A 23,946-nucleotide genomic window follows, 5' to 3' on the forward strand; every position below is an offset into this window, starting at 1 on the left:
CATTGTCCACTAATCAGTTGCACTTGCTTGATTTTGGAAATGGGCTGTCTGCCTTGGAAGTTCCCAGTCTTCTTAGACCTTGGGATTTGGGTCTAACTCGTGCTTCCAGGTGGCACCCTCCCATTGCAGAGTTCCCTCTCAAATCTCCCTTACATTTCAATTGGTGAAATCCAATTTTTTTAGTACCGGTTCTATGGGCGTGGCTTGGTGGGCATAGTGTGGCTTGGTGAGCGTGGCAGGGGAAGGATACTGCAAAATCTCCATTCCCACCCTACTCTGGGGCCAGCCAGAGGTGGTAATTGCCGGTTCTCCGAACTACTCAAAATTTCAGAACCTGTCAGAACCTGCTGAATAGCACCCCTGGATTAGCACATATTATTGCATTCCCCCACTGCTGGTTGTGTGAACACATGTGGCAAATATACAAGTGCACTTTTGAGTTATCTGATTTTATATTTGCTTTCCTTTCTCTTGTATTGGACTAGCAACAAGCTCCCACAAATGGGGCAGGCAGGAATTGTCACGCAGGAGGAAGTGTCATTTGATTATTTATGATTTGCTTTGGAAATTGAAGTCACTGATCCAATGTAGCTACTTCAGTTCTGACCAGAGAATTTTGAATGATGGCTTTTTGGCTTTGGATATTTTGTGTTAGTTTTTCCCCCCAACACAGATGTCATTACATTATTTCAGTCCTGAGGCAATTTTTAGTTAATGTTCTGAGCCATAGGATATTTGAAGGGAATGGAGTGATTAATGAGATCAGCCAATAGACCATGTTGTTTGAGAATATGTGCAAAACAAAAGAGGTGGGTTACAATAACTAAGAGTTATAATGAATGCACATGCTTTAGACATAGCAATGGATTCCATTTTTCTTCCTTTTTGGAAGCTGTAATGGAAGCGTTATAAGCATAGCAAATTAAGGACATGCATTGATTGGAACCTGATGAAATGATTCGGAAAACTGCCCAATGTTCCTAATTTCTCTTTTCGGGAAGATATATTTCATTGGGGATGAATCTAAAACAAAATTCACAAAGCTAAAGTTTGTATCATTCATTAATTTCTAGTGGTAATTAATGAATAACACAAACTCTATAGTTTTTAGTAATATTGGATAAGATTTGCAGCTAGAGCTGTATTTCTAAGGAAATGGATCTTGATCAAATACAATCATTTTTGCACTATCCTCTTTTAAATTCTGATCTGATTTTTTTTTTAAAAAAGAGAAAGGGCCTATATAGCCTGTTGGAAGCAGAATCAACTGAAATTTGTAGACAGTAGATTATTCTTTTTCTGAGCATAAAACTTCCTATATTTCAGGTAAATAGATATAGCTATTATCATACAAAGGCAGTATTTGGAGTTTGCGGATAAAACCTGGAGATATACTCTCTGGTTGGCCACAGTTATGTAAATATCTACAACATATGCAAGTTGGTGCAAGGTATCTTCAGGTCTTCCCCCTTTAACGGGAATTGATCTGTTCAATGTGAACCATACAGGAATAACTGCTGAGGGGATCCCAGTACTAAAATTCAGGGGACAAAGACTAGGAGGAGTGGTTTCTTCATTTCAGCCTTTATTTTTGCAAAATAATCTTTTATAGAAACCTGATTCATTCTGACCCTGCTAGCAAAATGGAATTCTTATGGAGTGCTTTTCATTAATTAACATAACAACTTTGAACCATTGTTGGAAATTTGTTTATTTTTAATTTTAAAATAAAAATAATTTTAAAATAATCGTTTTAATAGCTTCATATTTCAGTATATGTTGCTGAATTGCAAGTGTCTTTAAGCCTGAAACATCAGAAAGTCACCCATTCAACTAATTAAATAATAATGTAATTCCCTGACAAACATTCCTTGCTAATTTACAAATGGAGAGTTCTAGGCCTTTTGTGATAGACATCTTCAAAATATGCTTCTTCCCATCTCTTCATGCCCCACTCCAAGTCCCAAAGGTGCTTTTCCAAAAGGCAACTGGACTTTCTGGGTTTTTTTCCTTACAAATGTTTTGCTTTTCATCCAAGAAGCTTCTGAACTGAAGAAGCTTCTTGGATGAGAAGCAAAATATTTTCAAGGGAAAAACCAAGAAAGTTCAATTCCCCTTTGGAAAATCACCTTTGGGACAACCATGACCTAAATGATTGAGAATCTCCATGCATAATTACCCCCACTCAATGGATGACATCTATCCAACTTGCTTGACAATATTAACAGTAGAATTAGAATACTCACCAGTCAAGAAAGAAAGAAAAGAAAGAAAGAAAGAAAGAAAGAAAGAAAGAAAGAAAGAAAGAAAGAAAGAAAGAAAGAAAGAAAGAAAAACTCATTCTCTCTTTTGTCCTTCCTTGAAGTGAGTCTTCTATCCACTGAAACATGCATGGAACAATAAGCCTAGATATGTAGTATCACCTGCAAACAGGAAGGGAATTCAAACAAAATGTTGCATAAGTAAATTTCATATGAAAGATTTGTGGAAATGTGATAGAAAGAATAAATTGTTGGCCGTTCCCAAAAATGGAGGAGGAGGAGGGGGGGGGGGAGGGGGAGGAGGAGGAGGAGGGGGGGGGGAGAATTATTATTATTATTATTATTATTATTATTATTATTATTATTATTATTATTATTATTATTATTATTATTATTATTATTATTATTGTTGTTGTTATTGTTATTATTATTATTATTTCCATGGATTTTAAGTCTCCTTTCATCGCAATCTTTCATGTATGAAACAGTAAAATCAAATTACAATTTTTTTGTAAACATGATAAGCTTTCTGCCATTTTTCAAATCATCAGTTGCAGCTAGAAGTATGAAAAGGATAGATTCTGTTCTGCCATTTCAAATGGAATCCAAACATAGAGAATCTATGTGAACCAAGGTAACTAAATTCTAACATTTAGCAAATCAAATGGAAATGCATGAAATATTGATGTAGGCTGCTAATAAATAACAACATCCCATCCCAGACCTTTCCCCCGTAATCACTTATGTGCAAATATCGCTTTTCCACAAACTTCCAGCTATTTTGCACATGATTCTGTAACTTTCCAGAATAAATCTTTCAGAACAGACTTCCAGGGCCAAAGTACCATCACCATGAACAATCTATTGTTATTTCATTCAAAAAAGCTAGAGAATAAATAGAACATAATTGCGTATTCTAAAAGAAAAATGAATGTTCTCTGAAAAAAAATACATTTTGCACACCAATATTCGTAAGTATGAAAGTGGATGAAGTTCAAAATCAGTTGGTTCACAGGTTCAATCCATTTGGCTGAAATAGAAATTGATTATATCCATTTGGCTGAAATAGAAATTGATTATAAATTAATTAATATGCCTTGTGTGCCTGAGCATCTACCACAGTGGTGGGTCGCTACCTGTTCGCCCTGGATTGAGCAAACTGGTAGGGGCAGTGGTGGGAGGCTCCGCCCAACCACCCAGATGCTTCTGCGCATGTGCAGAAGTGTCACACGTGCACCTGAGTGTTCACACGCCCATGAGCGAACCGGTAGTGATGGGTTTTGAAACCCACCCCTGATCTATCTAAATAAACAGACTTCCAGCTTTGTTTCTCTCTTTTCTGAGATAATATCACACATAAACCCAATCCTCTTGAGGACCAGATGGATATACTAAACTCGATTTCCAGGAGAACTGAGGTAGAAGACCCAGAGAATTATATGTGGTTCTATGTACCCCAAATGCACTACAATTTGTAACCACCCACATTTATAACTTCGAAAAAACTTGACCAAAACAACAAGAATTGGCCAGTCCCACATTGGCCCTTTTTTCACACTTTTTGATAATTTTTTATTAGCTTGCCTCCCCCAGTTTGTTAGTATTGAAAACACATTTGTTGAGAGAACTATATCTTGTGTCTTGTTTATGATTGTCATTCTTCAAGTGCAGCATATGGTAAAATTTTCCAGATCAATTTTTCCTTGAATTATATAAGGCCTATGCAGATAGTTCTCGACTTCAGACAACAATTGAGCTCAAAATTTCTGTTGTTAAATACATTTTGTCCCATTTTATGACTTTCCTTGCCACAATTGTTAAGTGAATCACTGCGGTTGTTACATTAGTAACATGGTTGTTAAGCAAAATTGACTTTGCTTGTCAAAAGGTCACAAAAGGTGATCACATGACCCTGGGGCCCTGCAACCGTCATAAATATGAATCCGTTGCCAAGTATCTGAATTTTCATCGTGTGACCATGGAGATGCTGCAATGGTCGTGTGAAAAATGGTCATAAATCTCTTTTTTCAGTGTCATTGTAACTTTGAACAGTCACTAAATGAACTGTTATAAGTCGAGGACTATGTATATTCGCTGGGTCGGATGTAATAAATCTGCTTTATATGTCCTGTCAAAAACATGGTATGAAGCTACATTTGATCCCTATAATATGGTGTAATTAGCAATGCATACTAATGAGAGCATATTAATTTTAATATGATTATACATATTTAATATACCTTCACAGATGCATCATTTTTTCATGTTCTATTTGCTGAAGGGAATGTGACAAACTGCCTTCAACGGGTAATGCATACAAAATTATTTGACTTTTAAGGTTTTGTTATTTCTTGCTGAAAATGTACTGAGTTTTAAAGTTTGTATCAGAAACTGTACAACAACTAATCATATTCGTAAAAACATGTCTGAATGTTCCTTATTCAAGACTTATTTCTCATTTGCTACATACATTTGGTTCCATCTTTTCCCCCCCATAATTAATGCTTAGATCTGGTACTGGGGAAAATAAATGAAAGATCATATCTTTCTCTTCATCATCATTTTACAGCCTTAATGAAGGTGAGCTTGAGTAGTGAACATGGGAGTGAAAAGGAGAGAAGAGAATCATAGGGCAGAAAAAGATATATTGCACATCTGTACAGAACTACAGCACTAGGGATGTTTCCTTTGATAGAGTCAATAGAAAGATGTCCTACCAATTGAATATTTGGTTTATAAATTATTGGCAAGTCACAAATCTCAAAGAAACATTAATTCTTAACTAGAACTGGACAGAAAAATATTCCTGATTGGTTTTTTTCCCTCCCCCTTTGTTTGTTAGTCAGTTTGATGACAAAATCTAAATTCTGCTTTAGATACATTTTCAGAGAAGATCATTCTGACATGATCATGAATAGATTATGATGTGTATTGTATTTTTCATTATACATCATTCTTTATAATGTTCTGTCTCCTTTCTTCTTCCCATGCTTCCATTTCACCTCAAAACTTTAACAGGGAATTTCCCCTCATTAGGCTTTTCCAGTAGCTATATTCTTGTCATTACTAAGAGAAAGACCATCCGTGAGAAATTGTTAGATATTTTTAAAGCAATTCAAAGAAATCATTCGCCTAATTTTCTTGCCCACAGATTTGGTGGAGAGCTTCCAAAAATAATTTGTGCCTCACAATATTATTATTGAACAAGAATTCAATAATTTTACAATGTCTCAAATCAACATGCTTTTACTTCAATTTGTATTTACAACAATTTCCTTAGAGGTAGGTTGTATCTCATCTCTGTCCATGCTCTGAAGGAGCGTTGTTTTATTTTTTTTATTTTTTTTATTTTATTTATTTGTCACAACAGTATATATAAGCATAAGCATGAAATAACTCTACGATATATAAGCATATATATAAGCATAAGTATGTAATAACTATATGAAATTGGATACAATCAAAGGGAACATTAGGACAGGAACGGTAGGCACGTTGGTGCTCTTATGCACGCCCCTTACAGACCTCTTAGGAATGGGGTGAGGTCGATAGTAGATAGTTTTTGGTTAAAGCTTTGGGGATTTTGGGAAGAGACCACAGAGTCAGGGTAGTGTGTTCCAAGCATTAACAACTCTGTTACTGAAGTCATATTTTCTGCAATCAAGATTGGAGCAGTTCACTTTAAGCTTAAATCTATTGTGTGCTTGTGTATTGTTGTGATTGAAGCTGAAGTAGTCTTCAACAGGAAGGACATTGTAACAGATGATTCTATGAGTTAAACTCAGGTCATGTCTAAGGCGGCGGAAAATGTAAAATGATTACATATATTGTGTGTTTTTCTATTCTCCATCTCCTTTCTGAAAATTACCTTCCTTGACAAGAATAGGGAAAAATCCAGTGTGACAAGATTAAGAACAGAAATGGCTAGAGCAGTGTCAGTCCAGGTCAAATCTACCTTGAATTTGCATTTAGTCAATATGTCTGTCCAGTTTCTATGCGGGTATTTTTCTTGGAAAATCCCCACATGAACAAACAAAGACTACAAATATATAAACATTTAAAATAACTTACAAGAAGACCAAACCAATGGTGGGTTGCAGAAGTGGTGCACGAATGAGCGAGCGAACCGGTAGCAAAAGTAAGTGAAATCTACCCCTGGACCAAACACCTAGTTCCATTTCTTTATGAGCTTATTTTGCGTAGAAGATTTATTGCACATTGCAAACTGAAATTGAAGTAATCCTGGAAGTGAAATTACATGATGACATGCCACCATTTTGAGTTCTTTATATGGGGAATACCAAACCTGTTTCTATAGATCCATGAAAGAAGTCATACTTTGGTTTCCATGTGGTAACCCACCATCATAATAAGAGAGATGTGGTCTCAATTTGCAAAGTACATAGTGGGAAGCATGTTCAACTGTTCCTGGCACCAATAAGAGCATCAGTTAATGTACTTTTGGATTACCTCCCAAATAAAATTGATAATCTCTTGGATCCAAGTGGCCTTCAGATTATTGGTCCAAGAGTTGCAGATGGGGCACCTGCTTCAGAAATTCCTTCCATCCTAGAACATAGAAGATCCTGCCTATTTCAAGGAGATGGTGATACATAAAGAATGTCAAACATCAAATGAAACATGCATTATAGTTCAATTCTGAAAAATCTGATGTAAACCTTTACATTCCAAGAAGCTCATTGCATGATTAATTTATGAACTCTGTTTAAGCAGATAGATTTAACACTGATTCTCACATTTTAGCATATTTCAATGTGTTTTTAGCTCTTCAGCACTATCTTTTGAGCACAGATGTGTGAATCTGATCTTGTAATCAAAGTTAGTATATTTCAATAAAAAATTCCATCTAGCAACAATCTGTGCAAACTACATGTGGAGTAATGATTGCTATACTCTTGAGTCATGGGTTAATAACATGTAATATATAATGATTAAGCCAAGTTGATGACAGTTTTGTGTCTAACAGCAGTGTGCTCATAGATGAATTAATGGAGACAGAAAGATTTCACTGTTGTTGTCAACCCAAAAACAAAGCTTTTCATTTAATTCTTTGGGTGCACCTTTTCAAAATCATCTAAAGAACAAACGTAGCATCACATCAGACGTGCTTAGAGTCGAGGTAGATTAGCTGACACTTCCAGATAAGTTGGTGTTTGAACATAATGTTTCACACAGAAAAAAGGAAGAAGAAAAAATAGAAACAAAGATTTGAATGATCTGTTTTGTCAAACATAGACCTTGCCAGACAAACCTGATGGCATTCTTTGAAAAAAGATGACATTAATGGACCAACAAAATGCTGTCGACATAGTATACTTGAAGTTCAGTATGGCATTTGAAGAAAATAGACCACAACCTACTTCTTGGTAAGACTGGAAAATTTGGGATATACAGCATCAGCAGCAGATGGATTCATAACTGCATTGACTAACCATACTCAATGTGTTGCCCTCAGTGGAATCACATCTACAGAGAGGGAAGCATTCAGTGTAACAGCAGTAACTATGAGAGGGACATAAGAGTCCTAATGGACAGCCACTTAAATATGAGCCAGCAATATGCTAGAACTGCCAAAATGCAGTCCTAGGCTGCATTGGGTCATGTGACGTGTTAGTACAGCTTTATACTACTTTGCTAGGACCACACTTGGAATACTGCATCCAGTTTTGGTCACCATGATACAAAAACGATGTTGTCCTGACCTAGGCTTCCTGAGACAATAAAAAGCACATGATTAGTTCCCAAAACCCTCTTTTTATTTTAACGGCTGTAAAGAGTTCGAGAGAAGTCTGCCACAGTCCTTCGGGATAAGGCTGATAAGCACCCACCTTTATCTCCCTTGACATGCTGCCAAAGACCTAATTGGCAATTAGCTTTGCAAGGACACACAGAGCACAGAGTCAGAACAGAGCTTCAGAATTTAAACCAACCAGGACGAACAAAATTGCTTCCTGCAAAGGCTCATATCCCTTTGTTCCACCTTTATGTCTTATGGGAGGAGCCAATCATCTCCAAGACTTACTCCCGAGTTACCCCTTTTGACTTAACTGTTCTTGCCTTTGGGCACCTCTGTGTATGGGTGCACTGGAAACAGGTTCCCCCTGTTCCTCTGCCTCGCTGACGTCAGACTGTGGTGGCTTCGGAGTCAGCACATAACTCCCAGATGGCCCTGGCCCCATCTCTGCCTCCAACGCAGAGCCCTCATCCAAGTCTTCCCCAGACTCCAGGACTGGCCCATGTTCCTCTCCAGCCTCATGACTGTCCGACTCTGCCTCCAGCTCCGCAGTCTGCTGGCAGACCACAACAGATAATGAGACTCTAGAAAGGCTGCAGAGACAAGCAACAAAAATTATTAGAGGCTGGAGCTAAAACATTTGATGAATGGTTGCAGGAACTGTATGCCTAGTCTAACAAAGAGATGGACTAGGGGTGACATGATAGCAATCTTCCAATATTTAAGGAGATGTCACAGGGATGAAAGGATCAATGTATCCTCCAAAGTATCTGGCAGCAGGACAAGAAGTAATGGATGGAAGCTTATCAAAGAGAAATTCAACCTACAAGTAAGGAGAAATTTCCTGAGAAAAATTAATCAGTGGAACAGCTTGCCTCGAGAAGTTGTAGGTGATCACTGAAGGTTTTTAAGAAGAGATTGGACAACCATTTGTCCAGAATGGTATAGGCTCTCCTAGTTGAGCAGGGAGTTATTTTCTCTATTATTCTGTATTCTGAATTATATTGTATGGGTAATATAGCTGGAAAGAAGGTTGAAAATTTTGAGCAGAGTTGTGGCTAGGGAAAAGCCATGGTGGTATCACACACCTGACCTTCTAGTTTTTTGAGAAGCTATACGAATAAAAACTACAGGTTTTGTTTGAAGATTACTGTGCATCAAGAAAGAATGTTACTAATGAAGCATAATTTTTTCATAATGATACATCACAAAGGAGAAAATACAACTCCCTATATGATCAGTTAAAAATCTGTGAAATTTAGAGACTGCATTGTTTGCGAAAATAGAATAGAAAAGAATGAAGAATGTTACCAAGATAATGATTTGAGCAGAAGAATGGTAAATTAAGGTGAATGGCTGTATGGTGGTAAGGTTAAAAATATATACTGAAGGGCAAGTTAATGTGTCTCTATAAATATTTCCAAGGCTTGCAAGCTATACAATTTTTTTAAAAAAAAAATTAAATGCCAGATTGGTTGCTTAATATGGGTAGAAATTAAGAGCATTTGAGAAATGTGATCATTGGGCACATAGAGATAAGTTTCATGTTGAAATTTCAAACAGTGGGTTTTGATGAAAAAACTGACTCAAGTTTAAAGACAAAAAATAGGAGCATATTAGTCCCTTATCAGGCTAACCTTTTTTATTATAATGCTTAAGCTTTTGCTCATAAAAGTTTCAGTGGTTAGATAATCATAAAACATTTTCAGAGGTTTTTTTTTTTAAATAAAGCACTAATCTTGAGATAGTTAGGATGTTGACTATGGTATAGGGTTACTATTTCTGCTGATGCCAGTGCTAATAGGCTTGGGAGCAACATTGTTTAAAGACCATTTACTAATGGCATAAGTTTCTTAAACCATAACAATTATATAGCAGAATTATTTGAACTTTAAAAAATAAATTTTGGTATTCAGTTTTCTAAAACTTCATCAGTTAAGTTAAGGAGCATGGTAGCTCACAAGTTTAGTATGCTAGGCTGTAGATTAGCAGGCTCACGTTTGAGACCCATTGTTGCCATGGGGCAGGGTGAGCTCCTGTCACATGCTCCGGCTCTTTCCCACCCAGGAATTAAAAAGTAGGCAACCTAGAGCAGATTAGTAGGTAACACTTTAGTGGGCAACTTCAGAGGGGCATGAAAGGACCCCCAACTGGGTGTACCAGAACAACTAGACACAAGAACAGTTTTATTCCGGAAGGCCATCATTCTGCTAAACAAATAATTCCCTCAACACTCTCAAACTATTTACTAAATCTACACTACTATTAATCTTCTCATCGTTTCCCTCACCAATCTCTTTCCACTTATGACTGTGTGACTGTATGACTGTAACTTTTTGTTGCTATCATTAAGGGTTAAATTGTACCCTATGACCATCATTTGTGTTGTAAATGTTGTACCTTGATGAAGGTATTTTTTTCTTTTATGTACACTGAGAGCGTATGCACCAAGACAAATTCCTTGTGTGTCCAATCACACTTGGCCAATAAATTCTATTCTATTCTATTCTATTCTATTCTATTCTATTCTATTCTATTCTATTCTATTCTATTCTATTCTATTCTATATCATTGACAAATCCTTTTGCCACAGAAGAATTTTGGTGCTTCCAACAGGAAAAAAAACAATTAAGTTACAAAAAAGAATAAAAATAAAAACAATTCTTAAGTTCTTAGAAGCCATTTTTAATATAAATTTCGCCTCATAAAATTCAAAGATTGTTGCTAATCTTGCCAAAATACCAGTTGCAAATTATTTATAGACCAAAGAAGGAATCAGTAATAGCTAAGTTGATCCAGAGACAATTTAACACATGAAAAATATTTCATTTCGGAGAAGTTAAATTAGCAATGTGTTTGATGAAATCATGTTCTTCCTTTTCTGATTCTATAATGAGAGACTTTGAGGATGGTAATTTGCAACTTTTGAAAAATAGTTTGAAAGGCTGCTTGCAGAAAGTGAGGGGAGAGAGAGAATATTCCAGAAACAGTGAGATCTTAATGGGATTATTGAAATAGCTTGTTTATGAGAATATAATTTTAGAGGGTACTCATAGAGTAGTGCCATAGAAACTATCTTCAAAAAAGGAGACCCCAGCTTAGTTGAAAATTACATCTCTCTGTGCTGCGTCACCTGCAAAGTCATGGAATCAATCATCAACCAATCCATTACCTCACACTTAGAAACTAACAACCTACTCTCCAATAAACAATTTGGTTTCAGGAAAAAATTATCATGCAACTTACAACTTTTTCACTGTAAAAACATATGGACTACAAATCTTGATCAAGGCAAAACAATAGATGCAATCTACATAGACTTCTGCAAAGCTTTTGACTCAGTAGTACACGATAAACTTCTCCTAAAACTAAAATCCTATGTCATTTCAGGACCCCTTCACAAATGGATATCTGCATTTCTGTCTAACAGACAACAAGTGGTCAAAATTGGCAATGCTCTATCAAATCCTGTTCCTGTCAAGAGTGGCGTTCCTCAAGGCAGCGTCCTTGGACCAACACTCTTCATACTATACATTAATGATCTTTGTGACCATATCTCAAGTAATTGTGTTCTCTTTGCTGACGATGTCAAACTATTTAACACCACAGACAATGCATCTATCATCCAAAAAGACCTTGATCATCTAACCACTTGGTCTAAAACTTGGCAACTCCAGATCTCAACCAGCAAATGCTCAGTCTTACATATTGGAAAAGAGAACCCAAACACTAAGTACATACTTGATGGACATTACCTTACAGATGACCCCCACCCCGTTAAAGACCTTGGAGTTTTCATGTCAAATGATCTAAGTGTCAAAGCCCACTGTAACTACATAGCAAAAAAGGCTCTAAGAGTTGTAAACCTAATCCTGCGTAGCTTCTTTTCCAAAAACACCACACTACTAACCAGAGCATATAAAACATTTGCTAGACCAATTCTAGAATACAGCTCGCCTGTTTGGAACCCTCACCACATCTCTGACATCAATACAATTGAACGAGTCCAGAAATATTTTACAAGAAGAGTTCTCCATTCCTCTGAAAACAACAAAATACCTTATCCACCAGACTTGAAATCCTAGGTTTAGAAAACTTGGAACTCCGTCGCCTTCGACAAGACCTAAGTTTAACTCATAGAATCATCTATTGTAATGTCCTTCCTGTTAAAGACTACTTCAGCTTTAATTGCAACAATACAAGAGCAACCAACAGATTTAAACTTAATGTTAACCGCTTTAATCTAGATTGCAGAAAATATGACTTCTGTAACAGAATCATCAGTGCTTGGAATATTTTACCTGACTCTGTGGTCTCTTCCCATAATCCTAAAAGCTTCAACCAAAAACTTTCTACTATTGACCTCACCCCATTCCTAAGAGGGCCATAAGGGGCGTGCATAAGCGCACAAACGTGCCTACCATTCCTGTCCTATTGTTTTTCTTTTCTTTTCTTCTTCCTATATATATATTGATGCTTATACCTCCTAATGTTTACTCATATATATGTTTATATACTATATAATCCTTTTTATATGATGTTGTGACAAAATAAATAAATAAATAAATAAACTAATAATTGAAAAGCTGAACGAAGCTCATGAGTTTAATTTAGGAATAGGAATATTGTATGAAAACAGAGAACCAGATACAGTAGGTGTGTTCAGAGAGCATAGATCAAACGTGAAATATGTCAAACTTATAAAAATTGTAAAGAGTGAATGAAAAACATAAAATGCCAGTAGAACTGTAGCAGAAATTAGACTGATAATTTAATTTCAAAGTAAGGAATATTTTGTACTGACAGCATGAAGCTCAGTAAGGTGTTTTTTGCTAGACATAGACATAGTATAGTCTATGGTAAAGTCTATAAGTCTATAGGTAAAGATGCGAGTTCTAATGTACCTTACTTTAATTCAAAAGAACTTGTTTAAAAGGTAGAGGGAATATGTATAATAGTTAAGACCTTATTATGGTCAGCAGAGATTGTCAGAAAGGCTAATCTGCAAAAACAAAAAGTTTTTTTTTAATTAACCCACTGATTATTGGGGAAAGTCAGAAGGGTGTATCACATTCATACATAAATTTTAAAAAGTAACAAACTATTTCTGATCATGCATTGTACGAGCTATATTTAAACGGTATTTTTATAAATAAATATTTTATTGAGATTTTTAAACAAAAGATAAAAATGAATACAAAATAATATAAAGAAAAGAAGAAAGAAAGCCTCTTAATGTACAAAATATACCTGAATTTCTTTCATTGAAACTTCAGTAAATATAGAGTGCTCAATGAGTATGGCAACATATGCCGATTAGACTTGTAACCACCATGTTTATTGCTCTATCAGAAACTAACCAATCCATGAAAGGGTAATTGGCAAGTAGTGAACCCATAAACTGAATAATCTAAGTTTCCCTAGGGAAAAGAGGCAGAGCTGGGAGATGCATAGATAAAACAATGAAGTTTTGGTTATATTAAATTTCTGTGCCCTTGTGACCAGTGGTGGAATGCTGCTGGTTTAACAACCTGTCCGGTGAGCACGCACTTCACGCTGAAAATGGAGCATTTAGAAATGGAGCTGATTACCTTCCAAGTCAGCAATGGTAAGTAGAACTGTGGTGGTGGAGAATCAGCTGCGATTGAGATGAGCTAGAGAGCAGAAAATGAAGGACAGGATAGGCGGGGATGGGTGGGTGGGGCCAGCTGATTGTCGGAGCTACCGGTTCACCTGAACTGGTCCGAATTGGCTGAATTCCACCTCTGCTTGTGACACAGACAGTTTGATTTCACAAACATATTTCTCAAAATGTTTTATATAAGTTTCAAAAAAAAAAAAAATCAAAGTGTCTAACAAGTAAGGATGAGTCATAAAAAGTATTTTTCCCTGTTTATTTCTTCAACTGGAGGTTCCCCCCTTAGTCATTTTTTATCAGAAAGTTAGGCATTTCTCACTGATACGATTTAGAGCCTTTCCCCCACCCCTTAAAAATCTTTCCTTGTCTTTAGGGACTTGCAGCTCCACTTCATTTGAACTATGATCTCTCCCTCGATTAAATAAAGTCAGTGCATATTTCATCATAAACTCATTTTATCTTATGTTCTGCTTGGGGGCAGGTAGTTCCATGTAAATGGTTTTTTATATTTTATTCATAGTTATTCAAAATCTATTGTTTGATATAAAATCATGATCATGTGGTAAGGATAATAGCTAAAATAAAGTTCCCCACATGGCGTAGGAAGCGTATGTTATGCACAGTTTCCGATCCATCTAGGTCAGAGGTGGGTTTCATCAGGTTCTGACCAGTTGTGGAGAACCGGTAGCGGAAATTTTGAGTAGTTCGGAGACCCGGTAGTAAAAAATCTGACTGGCCTGCCCCCATCTATTCGCTGCCTCCCAAGTCCCAGCTGATCAGGAGGAAATGGGGATTTTGCAGTATCCTTCCCCTGGAGTGGGGAGGGAATGGAGATTTTACAGTATCCTTCCCCTGCCACACTCACCAAGACACGCCCACCAAGCCACGCCATGCCCACCAAGCCATGCCAATAGAACCAGTAGTAAAAAAAAATGAATCCTACCACTGATCTAGGTTAAGTCCAAGAAAGAAACAACCGGGACCATATTTTAGATATGACATTCAAAGCATGATAGCCACAGTTGTGCTTGGAGTTGGTACTTCCAAATATCACCAATAGAGTGAGGCAGAGAGAAATAAAATTTGGTACAATGCACAGACTGAGAAGTATTAATTCCATTGTTTCGTGCTCTGCTCTTTTTTCTTTTTTACTTCCTTGAATCACACTGCTCCAGTTTCTAGCCTAGTGTTGTAACCAGTCCATTTTTTGTACCTAACATTATTTTTATTATTCTATTTTATTTGTGATTTTTTTTTAATATTGTATTTTATGCTCGGTCACATTGTTATCACCTATGGTTGTCATAAACAATAAGCTTTTTTAACTTATTTATTCCTAATGCAAAATTGTTCCAGTCTAACTCCAGGAGCTTTCATTAGCCCCATGGCCCATAGCTACAGACAGAAGGGAACAATTTGCACCTGTTTTTTATCCCACCATCCCATGTTATGTTTCCCTAACTAGATTCATGGCATGGCAATATGGTCTCACAAAACCCCAATTTGAAACTTAACTGGGACTTTAAATTTTAATCTGCAACACACTAAAACTCTATCTGTCTGTCTGTCTGTCTGTCTGTCTATCTATCTATCTCTCTATCATCTATTTATCTATCTATGCAGAGGTTGTCGTCATATAATGTAACAACCGGTTCACTCAGCGCTGGAAATGTGAGCGTGCGCGCATGCATGCGGCCTTCCACGGATGCACACGGCTCCAAAAACATGGCAATATATGGCCAAAATAGTGCTGAGGCGGGGATGGGGGGCAGGGACGGGCCCACCTAACCCAAACCGGTCCAAACCGGCAGCAGCCCACCACTGAATCTATCTATCCATGTTTTCCCAAAAATAAGATTCTGTCTTATATTTTTTTGAACCCTGAAATAAGCACTTGGCCTTATTGCCATGCGCCCAAAAGCCCAATTGGGCTTATTATCAGGGGATGTCTTATTTTGGGGGAAAGAGGGTATCTATTATCATTCTTGCTTTCTCTGTATCTCCATCAGATTGGAGTTCTTAGTTCTCAGAAAATTATTACGTGTCATAGATTCAATATCATCTTGGCACCAATTAAAGAAATCCAGATTGTGAGAGGAGGAAGCTCTTGTTTAAATGTGAATGCTAGCAGAAGCAATCAGCAAAGAGCCTCCGAGAAACTGATGAATACATATACGGAGAGGGAAAATCGATTTTGAGATAAGGACTGACGTGCCGTGCCGAACTTGAAATCACCTTCTCCTTCCCTCCCAGTCTAAAGTTCTCATTTAATAGACTGAATAGCAGTTTGAATTTGTATATTTATCTATAATGAGAAACAAAGTCCATGGGCTGGTAGCTTTTTTTTAATAGTCCCATTTGGCAATAGAAGATATCGGTATCAAACTCTTTCACGTTTATTTTTATTTATTTATTTATTTGTATTTTTCATCAAGCATGTATTTTATGACAGATACCAGTGTAAACATAGTTATGAATACATGAAATGGATACGAATAAAAGAAAACATTAGGACATGGATGGTCGGCATGCTGGTGTGCTTATGCACACCCCTTACAGACCTCTTAGGAATGAGGTGAGCTCAACAGTAGACAATCTAAGGTTAAAGGTTTGGAGTTTGGGGAAGAAACCTCAGAGTCAAGTAGTACATTCCAGGCATTGACAACTCTGTTATACTGAAGTCGTATTTTCTGCAGTCTAGTTTGGATCCATGCATTTGCATCTATTGTGTGCTCTTGTATTGTTTTGGTTGAAGCTGAAGTAGACATTGACAGGTACAACATTGTAGCAGATGATTTTATGTACTATGGGTCAGACCAAAGAAGGTGAAGTTCTAAATTGTCTAAGCCTAAAATTTCAAGTCTGGTGTATAAGGTATTTTGTTGCGAGCAGAAGAGTGGGGGACTCTTCTTGTGAAATATCTCTGGACCAACATCTTTCTCCCCATCCTTCCCATAATGCAGGGGTCCCTGACCTTTTGGACCTCAGGGACCACCAAGTTCATAATTTGAAATCCTGGGGACCACTAATACGAATCCAGCGTGCCACTTGCTGAAGCGCCTGGACTCCCAGTGATGGGATGGGGTCCTTCAGGCACTGTCCCTCCTCTCTCTTTCTCTCTCTCTCCCTCTTCCTTTCTCTCTCTCTCTCTCTCTCTCTCCCCACTCTCTTTCTCCCCCTACTCCTTCTCTCTCTCTCTCTCTGATTCTGATTCTCCATGCGTCCCTTTCAGAGCCAGGCAGCTTCGAGCAAGATTTGTGAAGAGAGCGGCCCCCTGAGTGACATCCCCAGGGAGGCGGGCAAACCGGGCGGCAGAGTGCCCTTTTAGTTTTCCTTTCGGCTGAGAAAGAAGCCCAGAGACTCTGGGAGGAGGAGGAGGAGGAGGCGGGCAGAAGCGGGAGGGGGCAGAGTGCTCCGGAGAAACAAGGCACGCTGGGAAGGACTGCTGCCTGCTGCACCGACTTTGCGAAATTGAGGCGGGGGGGTTGATACTTAATGTAAGACATCCCTCTTTGGCCCCACCCCCGCACTTCTTCCAAGAAGGCGGTGCTTTCATTCTCTCTCATTCTCTTTCTATGACTCTCATTCTCTCTCTCCCCCCTCTTTCTCGTTCTCTCTTTCTTTCTTTCTCTCTCCCCCTTTCTTTCTCTCGCGCTCTCATTCTCTTTCTCTCTGTCATCTCATGGACCAGCCAGTGTCTTGGGGCTGAGAGGAAGTCAAGCGTCTCCCTGAGAGACCAACATGCAGGAGCACCAACAAGGGCTAGAAGAAATAGCCGCGAGATCCAGCTCCCGCTCTGGAATATGGAGGAAATCTCCATTCCCCCCCCTTCCCTTGCCAGGGGAGGAGTGACTGGGAAGAGAGGGCGAGGGGCAGGGACAGCCACTGGTGGGTTCAGCCGATAGGAAACTAAAGCAGGAGGAAGAAACAGCCCGGGATTCCCGCCACCCATTGCTTCAGCCTGCTTGCACCGCCATTCCCCCTCCCCCTTGCACCATTATCTCATTCCAGCTGGCGAGGGTTCTGCTGCAAAGTTACAAATTGCCCGAACCTCCCTCAACAGCGGAGATTTACAGCCCCACCATGAGCTGCCTGGCCAGTCCCATCTTCCAGAGCAGCTCCTCCACCCGGGTATGCCGTGGACCACCAACATTTTCTCATGGACCACCAGTGGTCCACGGACCACCGGTTGGTGACCGCTGCCATAGTGGACCAGTCCAGTTCAATCCTATGAAATCTACATGGCTTTAGAAAGTTTAAGATGCTGGAAAGGCTTCTCATTAGCTCTTGATTATTTTTCAAAGACAGTATTGTAACTGCAATAATTGTGCATGTAATTATCACTACAAATATCAGAGACAATTACTTTAGGGTTACAATACATTCAGCTCTAAAATGCTACCGGAGACAAGCTTTTGACAGGAAAACACATGCAAAGGAAGATATGTGAAAAAGTCTTCTCTAACCTAGATATAACTCTGAGAACCTATCAAGCATGTTCAGTTCTCTGGAATGTTTTTTTTAGTGTTTTATAGCATCCCTTGATAGCATTAGCAATAGCATTTAGACTTATATACTATTTCACAGTGCTCTACAGCCCTCTCTAAGCAGTTTACAGTGTCAGCATATTGCCCCCAACAATCTGAGTCCTCATTTTACCAACCTCAGAAGTATGGAAGGCTGAGTCAACCTTGAGCCTGGTGAGATTTTAACTGCCAAATTGCAGTCAGCCGACAGTCAGCAGAAGTAGCTTGCAGTACTGCATTCTAACCACTGCTCCACGATGGCTCTATGAGGGATGTTCTCTTCTTATTTGCCAGTTTCGGTTTATGAAGCTTCCTTCAGTTCTCTGCCATCACCACGTCTATGGCCATCACTTGTTATTAGAGAAATAGAAAATGGAGTACTCAGAAAAAATAAACAGAAATGTGAGTGCTTGATTGCAGAATTACCCACTAAAGAGAGTTGATATGCAGAAGATTGAGGCCAAATACTGCATTTAAAAAACTTGAAAAAAATATTTGTGGTATCAAAAATGGGCAGTAATGGCCCTTAGTTCAGATAGCTTTAAATTCATGTAAGAAAAGGAAATTAACAATTGCTGCTATATTATTACTAATACAGTAGTAATTTGATTTATATCCAGCCTTTCTACTCCAGGGTCTCTCACCAAGGTCAGAACTGATAACAATTATATACAATACTTACATACGAAAGAATCTTTCTTCAGTAGTACTCTGCTGCATTTTAAATGACGTGTCAGTATTCAGTTGTGAAACAGAATAAGCTGTGCATATTCTAAGTTTAGGATAAAATGGGATGTTATATTCCATATTATTTTGAGTTTGTTTGTTTTTTTGCATTTATATCCCGCCCTTCTCTGAAGACTCAGGGCAGCTTACACTATGTTAAGCAATAGTCTTCATCCATTTGTATAGTATATACAAAGTCAACTTATTGCCCCCAACAATCTGGGTCCTCATTTTACCCCATTTAAAGGATGGAAGGCTGAGTCAACCTTGGGCCTGGTGGGACTTGAACCTGCAGTAATTGCAAGCAGCTGTGTTAATAACAGACTGTCTTAGCAGTCTGAGCCACCAGAGGTCCTTACATTAGAGTATTCTAATGTCCTGCAATTATCTTATTATTCAGTATCTTATTATTCAGTAGGGAAAAGAATCTTTCTACTTTTAATATGTGTAATTTTGTTATGCCCTCAACTTATAGAATTTATCTTTTTCCTAAAGAAAAAAACATGCCAATATGATGCCTTTTTCTCTCAGGGAATTTCTTCCAGATTATTTTTATTCAAAGAAATAATATTTTTATTCAAAGAAATAAATTTTCCAAAATATTGAGTGATTCTATTGTCCTCCATTAGCTAAAAGCTCATCCCCCAGGAAAAATATAATGGCTTCTTATAAATATCTGCTTATGGCTTTGGCTTCCACTAAACTCTAATATCTTTCTATCTCCTAGTTACCTTGGTGGCTTTTTTAAAAAAAAAAACAAATCTGCAAATGAGATTTTCCCCTCGAAGAAATGACACTGCATGCAGTCAGATAATCCAATCCCATTTTAGTTATATGCCGTGCATCATTCTGTCTTCCTATCCATTGAGAGGAGAACTAATTATTCTTGTCTTTGTGGTGGTGATTAGTTTTGGCCAGGGGTCAACAACCCACAGCTCTGGAGCATCATGTGGCTCTTTCATCCCTCTGCTGCAGCTCCCTGTCGCCGGTTGGCTCCACAATTGAGATAGGGCTTTCAGTTAAGCGAGGTAGAGGAAAAAGGATGCTGTGCTATGAGGTGACTCTATGGTGGGGGAACCGGATTTCCAATCAGCTCCAGAATTTAATGGGGGGCTTCCACTTAGGACCTTTGTAGCTCTTTGAGTGTTTAAGGTTGCCAACCCCTGGTTTTGGCCATGCCTTTCCTGCCCTGGGAAGGACAGCACAGGCAGGGAAAAGAAAGCCAGTAACATTGGGAGCTCTCTGAATTTGTTGATTGTCCAACTAGGAAATGAAACATCCGCAAGAAAACAACTAAGCTCAGAGAGTACCAAAGACTCCACAGTTCAACCCCGAGCTACAGATATTCTTTCTATTGGAAGATAGGTTCCCTTTTGACTTCTTGAATCTGCAGATGTACTGACATGACACAAGCCAAGTCTCCAGGTTGCAAATCTTCAAGCTCGGTTTCTTGGAAGAAAGAATGCCAACTTTCAAGAGGTATGAGTGGAATTACTAAATACAATGGTACACAATATAAGCTGTATTAAGAGCTAGAGAGCCAAGATAATTAAAAGATAACCAGACAATTAAAAGATAACATAGGGAAAGCTTGGGTGTGCTTACATTTGTCTGTCATGATTAAATTTAGTGTGCATTTCAATAAGAAGCCATTCCAATCTACTTCAGTATGTTTTCTTTTTTGCTACTTTATGAGGGAACGTAGTGTCTGTAGTGTTTTGAAGAACAGGGCAAAGAGGCTTACTTCTTCCTTTCCTGGACATAGTATCTTAAGGGTCTTTTTACAAGTCAGAAGGGGATGCAGAATTATTTTGGGAGTTCTCAAAACCAGGAGTATGGCCCTATGAATCCCACCCAAAATTGTTACACTGTTATTGTTTTTAATGTGACAGACAAAAAAATGGTTAATCATACCAACTCTATTTTGCTTACAGCATTGTTTAAATTAAATTAAGTCAAATCTTTAAAACAGTTCTTTGCCCAAACTCTATTTTCTTTTTGCAGTGTCATTCTGACAATTGTAAGTTTCAGGCTAAAATTCACTCATCCCACTTCAAAATTCTTGCCATTCCACATTCCTTCTTTTAGACTTGATCAGTCAGATTCTTTTCTTCTGAGTTCAAAGAAAAGAAAAGAAAATTTGATGCGCTACAATGACTGTAGATTTTATATTTGTGGATTCAAATGTGAACTGACCTGAGCCATAGCTCCTGGACAGATGTATGGATAGAACTTAATTATCCAGCTTCTTTTATTTTGCTCAAATGGACTAATGCAGACCATCGATTAAAATAAATATGCAGTTAGAGAGAAAATGAATGTAGAATATATTAACTATTTGATGGAAATGTCAAATGTAAAAGTATACTTAAACTCGTATTCAAGAAAAAAATGTTTTAATGCTTGATCCATCAAATAACGTGGAAAATAGATGGCAAGGAGTTAGGAGGAAACACATTTCAACAATGCCCTTCTTGGATTATGTGATGCCAACAATGGGTACTTGTGAAAAAAAGTCAAATCTAGCCTTAGGAAAGGAATAGTTAAAGAGGAGAAAGAGCAAATTAGTCCTGAGGAAGTAGAATGTGTGAGAAAGAAACTCAAAACCCTTGGTTTTGACTGGTATAAAATTTGAGAGAGGGCAGGGGGTTTCACAAGCTTTAAAAATTCTATTCCTGAAATCCCTTCTAATTTTGTTTCTTGACCTGGCCTACTTTGAAGGGCTGATAGTACTCTGTTTCTTCTAAAATAGCAACTAAAGAAAAAATAAGCTAGGTTAGACATGGTTATGATTTGGTGAAAACAATCAGCAAAGAATTACAGAAGTGCTTTAGCAGAAGAGCACTAGCTACAAGCTATAGCTTAAATTGTGAGACGATAATGGCAAACGGATTTCATGCTTCCAATATTTGATTTCCACCAAAAGGGTTCAAGTCATTCTAGCCCAAGCCTGGGGAAAGAGCCAGGTCTTTGTGGTCCTCTCAAACACCACCAGGGAAAGGGCCACATGGATTTCAGATGTGTGTCTAATTCCAGAGGGCTGGTGTCATGACAGAAAAGATATGCTTCATGGCTCCTGGTAGATGACGTTGTTTAATCAAAGGAACCAAGAGTGTGCCAACCCTGTCAGCTTAAATCAGCTGGTAGACAACATAGGAGATAGATGTAGCTGTGACTTGTTCTTCAAGACCATGAAAACTCCCAGATTGTGTACCATGTTTGAATGGGGAAGTACAAGTTCAAAGATGGAATGTTTCCAGAGCCAGATAGGCATAACACAACAGCGATTTGGTTCTGGTAGGATTGAAGTGATGACAATTCCTCCTCATCTAGACCCACACAGACTCTAGGCACTAGGGGAGAATTGCCCTCACTTGGCTAGTCTATTGTCAAAATATATAATGGAGTATCTTTAGCATGCTGATCATGCCAAATCCCAAGCTAATAGATGATTTATACAGGAATTTCTTCCAGAAGTTGAATAGAAAGAAAAAGTTGGGCCCTGTGTCATCCTAGACAGGAAGGGACTAGGGCAGGGGTGTCAAACTCGATTTCATTGATGGCCACATCAGGTTTGTATTTGACCTCTAGGGGCCGTGGCCAGGGTGGGTGTGGCCAGCTCGACATCACTCGTGTCAGGGGCATCTGTGGTGGCCCGAGCACTCTGCAAGTGAAAACCAGGTTCCCAAGCTTCATTTTCAGTTGTGACAGTGTTCTACAACCCTCTGCTAGTGAAAACAGAGCTCAGGAGGTCCACCTATGACCCTCACGAGCTCTGTTTTTGGCTGCGACGGCCTCCTGCAACCCTCTGCCAGTGAAAATGGAGCGCCATGTTTTTTTTCTTTTTTTTTTGTTTACATTTATATCCCGCCCTTCTCCGAAGACTCAGGGCGGCTTACAGTGTATAAGGCAATAGTCTCATTCTATTTGTATATTTTTACAAAGTCAACTTATTGCCCCCCCAACAATCTGGGTCCTCATTTTACCTACCTTATAAAGGATGGAAGGCTGAGTCAACCTTGGGCCGGGCTTGAACCTGCAGTAATTGCAGGCTACTGTGTTCTAATAACAGGCTCTAACAGCCTGAGCTATTCCGGCCCTTATATGTTTGCTGGCAGAGGCACTGGGGGCCAGTCCAGGGCAGTCCTGCGCGCAGTTCCATGGGACAGATCGAAGCACCCCGCGGGCCGGATTCACCCCCCAGGCCTTGAGTTTGACACCCCTGGTCTAGGAAGTGACCTTTGCCCCCCCAAACTAGAACCAGCTCTGAAGAAAGGTAACACCATAAAATGGTGGCCCCTATTCCAAAACCCTGGATCCAATCCAAATGAAAATTATGGTTGATGGTACCAAAAGCCACTGAGAGATCAAGGAAGATGCAGATGGATGATCTACCTCCATATCAGCTCAGTCACAGGTCATCTATAAGTATGACCAAGATTGTCCCGGTACTAAATCCTACCCTAAAACCTAAGTGAAGTTCTCTGCTATTATTGTTCATAAACTGAATGAAGGGATGGATGCCAGGTTTCACAATCTGGCGACAACCTACCGTATATACTCGAATATAAGCCGATCCGAGTATAAGCCGAGGTCCCCAATTTTACCCCAAAAACTGGGGTAAACTGGGGACTCGAGTATAAGCCGAGGGTGGGAAATGAGGCACCTACCGGTTGGGGAAACCCTCCCTCCCTCAGCTGGGGAGGCTGGCGGCCCCCGCCCGCCTCTCACTGCACCGCAGGGCTTCCGTCCGGTAAAATGTGAAAAAGAAAAAAAACTCGAGTATAAGCCGTATATACTCGAGTATAAGCCGAGGTGGAAATGAGGCACCTACCGGTTGGGGAAACCTCCTCCCTCAGCTGAGAAGGCTGGCGGCCCCCGCCCGCCCTCTCACTGCACCGCAGGGCTTCCGTCCGGTAAAATGTGAAAAAGAAAAAACTCGAGTATAAGCCGATATATCGAGTATAAGCCGAGGCTTAAAAAAAAAAACTCGAGTATAAGCCGTATAGACCCGAGTATAAGCCGAGGGGACGTTTTTCA

The sequence above is a fragment of the Ahaetulla prasina genome, chromosome 1 (genome assembly GCF_028640845.1).
Source record: "Ahaetulla prasina isolate Xishuangbanna chromosome 1, ASM2864084v1, whole genome shotgun sequence".
In the NCBI taxonomy this organism is placed as follows: domain Eukaryota; kingdom Metazoa; phylum Chordata; class Lepidosauria; order Squamata; family Colubridae; genus Ahaetulla; species Ahaetulla prasina.